General features: G+C 35.6%; 1 pseudogene; it reads right to left on the bottom strand.

The window, feature by feature from the left end:
• Nucleotides 1-2,285: 2,285 nt before the first annotated feature.
• On the bottom strand, nucleotides 2,286-5,540 carry LOC140856990 (uncharacterized; annotated as a pseudogene).
• Between the last annotated feature and the right edge of the window lie 363 nt (nucleotides 5,541-5,903).

A 5,903-nucleotide genomic window follows, 5' to 3' on the forward strand; every position in this document is an offset into this window, starting at 1 on the left:
CATATCCCTCCAAATAATCGACTGTGCATCAGGTGAGCTTATGCCAAATCATGCCATTCAATGGGATATAACTGGCTCCCAAAGCCTATCCTCCTCGATCCTCGATTCGATCATCACATCTGACAGTATCTATCCGGAGTCTCCAAGCAGTTATCAAGTCGGATCATTAAAGGCAGCGGCATATCATGATGACTCCTAAAAATCTTTCTACGGTCCGATCACATCATCCTATTTAAAAATGAGAATAATCATGAACAAAACCACATCATTCTTAGGGTTATCAACTCACTATATTAATGGAGATGGCCTCCATGTACTGTGAAGTGATATCATTCACCAATTCAAGAGAACCAAGAGGGCTAAGCATAGTGCTCAAGAACATGATGAGGGGTAAAAAGATCTTTTAAGTTTTTTCTCTTTCCAAAGCTCTAAGCTCACCTACAAAAAGGTAATCAGGAGATTCTAAAAGATATGCCTCCTCTCTCTCTTAAAACGCCTGCTCTTTTCTTTATGTTGTAGAAAATTTGACTTGAACGTCAGAGAATCTCCACCGGAGCCAACTCCAACGAAATTTTTCTTATAGGTCCGACTACTATCGACTCACTGAATATCACCTCGCTCCAGCATCTCTAATCCAAGTGAGATTCCAATCGCAACAATATCCATGATGCACCGCACCTATATGATATTCTCTATTATACCCACATGCATCACACCATGCCATCGCATGATGGATGATTGCATGCAGCCGTGCGCGGCGTGCATTGCACAATCTGCAGCTGTTCGTGTCCATCCATCATGCGATAGATGGTATGCGCTCGTATCAATGGCAAGAGTGTTCACACAGACTCAATTTATATAAAGTTTTTCATTCATTAGGTAAATGTCTATATTGATAATGGAAATTTCTACTTAGCAATCATTGAAATTCATTTTTTAAAATGCAAAAAAAAATTAGCTATTTACACTTTTATTTATTAAAAATTATTATATTACTATATATGTTAAAAATTATATATCAAATTATATTATCTTTTATTAAGATGGTTTACAGGCGCACAACTTCAAGCTCAAGGATCAGCATCATGAAGCTTATCTCTATACATTTTTTATTGCATATTAGCAGTTGACCTAGGAATTGAATCTTGCCCTCAACATAGTTTAAAAAGTTAGAGGTATTTATCTGGAGGACTACAGTCACTCTCCGTTGTATAGTCTGCTTGCATCTTAGTCTTTTTATCTTTCTTAAAAAAATATACATTTTTAAATTTTATCAAATGCTCGTAGTTCTAGAATGCATAAAAAACTGCATGCCCCCTCCCCTCTCTCTTTCACGCATTCTGATCTCATATTTAGTTGGAGTCATGAAAGGATAGATGGATGAGATAAAAAATATGGATGGCCTCCATCTATCGTTTAATTTAAAAAAAATTACAACGAGGATAGAAGAAAAGAAAAGATTATCATCCATCTTAGCCCACCAATTTACAAGAATGAATAAAACATTGATGAATTGATTCTTGTATTAACAAAATTATCCTTCATTAATTTTTTTTAATAAAATTATAATATTTCTATATTTTTTCATTCATATTATTTATATATATTTTATATATACTATTAATTATATATTATTAAATTTTATTACTAATTATTTTAATTTTAATACATAATTTTCATATTTATAATTAAATAATTAAATTTTTTTCTATTTCTCTATTTTTATTTACTCTTTTTAATTAACTATTTGTATAATATTAATTAACTATTTAAATTAAATCATAAATTAATTAGTTATATTTATAATTAATATATAAAATCAATTCATTAATATATAACTTATTAAATAAGTTATTAAATTAAATTAAATATTTATATATTTTTTATATATATTATATATTATAATGATTATGAATTTATACATTATTTACTTCTTTAATATAAATAAATATTATAAATTGATAATAATAATATTTTTATTAAAAATAGTCTAATAAAAATATTATATAAATATTATTCATCATTTTTTTCTATACCAAATAAAAAAATATTTCTATCCATTTTTTTATATATAATCATATATATATATATATATATATATATATCATCTTTTCCATCCACCCTTTCTCCTCTTTCTATTAGTTCAACGCGTGCTTTGTATCAAACAGAGAGTGAGACTTCACCATCAAGAAAAAGCAAATTATAGCGAGAGATCAACCTTTGCCATCCGAGCGGGCATGCGATGGAAATGGCACGTAAAAAACGTGGTAAACTGGGTCTGTCCGGAGGAAGGGAAAACTTTTCGTTTTCATTCCATGTTCAATCCGGACGGTCCGATCTCAATGCACGTGATCGGACCATCGCCGGCATGGTGGAACTACCGACCATCATCTCATCGAAAAAGAAAAGAAAAAACAAAACTCCTGCAATCGAATCAAAATGAAATCACAACCGTTCATCTTCCCCTTCTGCCGCGGGCTTTTGGGTGGCGGCGTTATCCGACGCCGGTGTGGGATTCTTAGATCTAGACGCTCGGACGGAGTCGCTGCTGCCCACAGAGCTTGAGCCCTTGGATTTCCGCCGCGACTGCTTCGGGATCGCCGGCAGGTCCCCGCCAGCCACCGCCGCCATGGAGCGGCCGTCCTTCTTGCGCGACCTCCTACTGCCCTCCGGGAGCCGTCGGAGGACAGCTCGCAATGGGGGAGTCGTCGGAGACGGTGGCTTCGGACCGGTGGCCGCCGTGAGTGGCGGGCCGCGGGGGCGTTGTTGGGGGAGCGTTCATCGTTGGGCTCGGCCGAACGTCGGGAGGACCTCGGCAGCATCTCGCCCGACGGATTGTCTTCGATTCCCGCATCGATTTTAATCTCTGAAAAAGAAAAATTACACAAATATATTTATTTGATTTATATTAGTGGTTAGAAGATCACTCTAACCTCAACATGTACTACTAATTCGATACATGATAAATATTTTTATTTTTCATGGAGTGAAATGAAGAGAGATTATTTTGTGCTTCAGTTGTTTCCTACTCAATTCAGGTATGCATATCATAATTACTATTTAATCTAGCCGCTCCACTAAATAGATTCTCCATGAGCTATGCAATACTCGATGACTGGGATTGATGGTCCAATATTGTATTATATATAATACATATTCTTGATGGCCATCTATTTTTTGATAATGATCGTCGAAAGCTATATAGCACTCAGTGATGAAACTTATATATATTCGTAGAAGTAACCTTGAGAGCCCCAAGGTGCATTCCCGTCCGAACCAGTCGGACGAGTGGCGCCGAGTGGAAATCTTTCATCTGTTTATAATTTGGGAGAAATATCAAAAAAAAAAAAAAGAATAAGATCCAGTGGTGATCATTTCGTAAGATTATTTTAGGATGTTACTATAGATGAGTAATTACCCAGCTGGGAGCATTCATGTTCGGTCCGTCCCATCCTATGTGCGCCACGTGTTGACGTCGGTGGGAAAGCCTATCTGCATTTCGGGTTCCCCGCCATCTGGATGTCAAGATTTGTGCGTTAGAGGGAATTAAATTGAAGCGCAGAGCAGATGGTTAATGGTGATACTTGGCATACCGAACATTTGGGAAATATAGTGGAGGGCTTCAACAGTCCCTTCTTCATCCTGGTGATAATCCGGGTGCACTAAAACTGCCTGCTGGGGCCAAGGATTTCTCTCTGACCTGCAAAAAAATTGGGCAAAAAATATGGACATCATTAAAATTCTTATCAAGTAATGAGTACGATCACTAGAAAATAAATATATCCATTTGAAAAAGAATAATAATGACATAGAATTCAGGTTTTATTAATTGGTCGTTCAAGCATTCCTCAAACATAATGTATCATGTAGAGACAAGGATTATATTATTTGTGCGGAATCATAAGCATTGATGAGCTTTTAGACAAAATCCAAACATAATAATGATCAGTGCAGTGTAATATTATTCAATAAAGCACTTATGAAGACGCAATCTTGACAAGGGCAATTTTTTCAGAAAAAGATGGAAAAAAAAAAGTGACGTTAAGAAATAGGAAGAAAACCGGACCAAGTATCATAATTTGCACAGTAAAAATACAACATTTTTCTTCTTCTTATGTGGATCTCTCATTTCTGCAATATTACCTAAATTCTCATAAGTACTGGTTACAGATGCCATGGATTGAGGTAAGCCCATTTATGTGGATGTCTTGCGGTTAGCTCATGTCACAATATGCAATTAGGAGAATTACATTATTGTCGATAATAAGAATATAGAACCTCAAAAAACAAAAACTGCATTGAAGCAACTTTAAATAATTTTCAAAGAAAAACGCTTTCATGATTTTTCTTTTCTTTTCTTTTCTTTTCCTTTTGAGACTACGAAGAGAAGCCACCTTCTTGGTTCGAAACCAGGATGTCAAAATGAAGAGTTTTAAACGGCAATATATAGAAGAATAATGCATGCAGTCAACTTTCTACAAATTTAAGGTTGTTTATGATCAAGACGATCAAACAAGCAAAACCCAAAACTGTGGTTAAGATCCCTATAATTGAAGTAAAAATTGTAAACCTTCAAGAATAATAATACAGAAACACAAATCCCACCAAAAAAAAAAACAACGCATCCAAAAAATAAACCAATCAGACCTCAGAAGATAGAGATATTTAAAGGTCTATAGAACGTGATTTCATCAAGCACCTTGGATCCCTTGGCTCAGAAGGTACAACTAGGAACTATGAACCGGGCGATATCTTTGTACTATGTCTTGTGTCCAAAAAAATTTTTTTTTTTTGAAGAGATCTTCTACCGCTTGCCCTGAAACAACGAGGAAGGAGGAGGAGAAGAACTGCATCATGATATCATGGATGCCATCCCCGGTGTCCCAAGGTGACGCGTGCTTCGTCGCCGGCACCTTGAGACGGAAGACGGCCACTGAGAGGTGGGGGAACGTTTAGGTGACAATCTAGATCTTTGTTTTCCTCTCGTTCTATTTTTTTTGCAGCCATTGATATTGGGTGGTGCCAGGTGTTCTGTACTAATTATAGGTCTTGGCGCGAATGGCGGGAAAAATCCGTTAGAACATCGGAGGGTGCGCGCGGTAGCACTTCACTTGGAAATGGCCGTTGAGTTTTTGTTGGCCACTTTGACCTCCTGGTTTGGAACGATAAATGAGACTGAAACGAGGATGAGAAAAAGAGAAATTTCTTTCTTTCTTTTTAATGGCGTAGAGTTTAAGTATTTTTTTTTTAATACAAATGGACGGTGATATCAATCTGATAGGATAGCAACTCAAAAGATTAAATATATAAAATCCTATAAAGCCAGCCGACAGTCATCATTCTGCCTCTACAACCAATCGCCGAAGTACTTGGCAATAAAAACTATCATCCAATCTGCTGCAGTATTCACCTTCGAAAGACATACCGGACTTACACTGCAGCAGCGTAGTGAAAAGAGATCCAAACATCCCAGATAAGCGGATGATCCTCGGGCTATTTGGCTTCTCCCTGAATCCAAAAAATAATAGTAGCAGAGTCATCTTTCAGAAAAATCCTCTCCGCATATACTACAAGAAAATGGCCTTTTTTCGACGGAAATCTTTTCGTCACAAATAAAACTATTTGCGACGTAATATAACTTCTGTTGATAAAAAAAATATTTATGATGATTTCATTATTTCGTCATCAATAAAAAATATTAGCGATGAAAAATAGAGTTTCGTCATAAATAAATATTTATTTTCGATGATTTTTTACTATAAATAATAAAATATTATTTAAATTTTAAATATCTAAATATTAGCGATGAAAATATTTTCATCGTAAATAATTCAAATTTTTACGATGAAAATACTTTTCCATCGTAAATAATCTTTATTTATGACTAAAAATTTCATCACTAA

The sequence above is a fragment of the Elaeis guineensis genome, chromosome 4 (genome assembly GCF_000442705.2).
Source record: "Elaeis guineensis isolate ETL-2024a chromosome 4, EG11, whole genome shotgun sequence".
NCBI lineage: Eukaryota > Viridiplantae > Streptophyta > Magnoliopsida > Arecales > Arecaceae > Elaeis > Elaeis guineensis.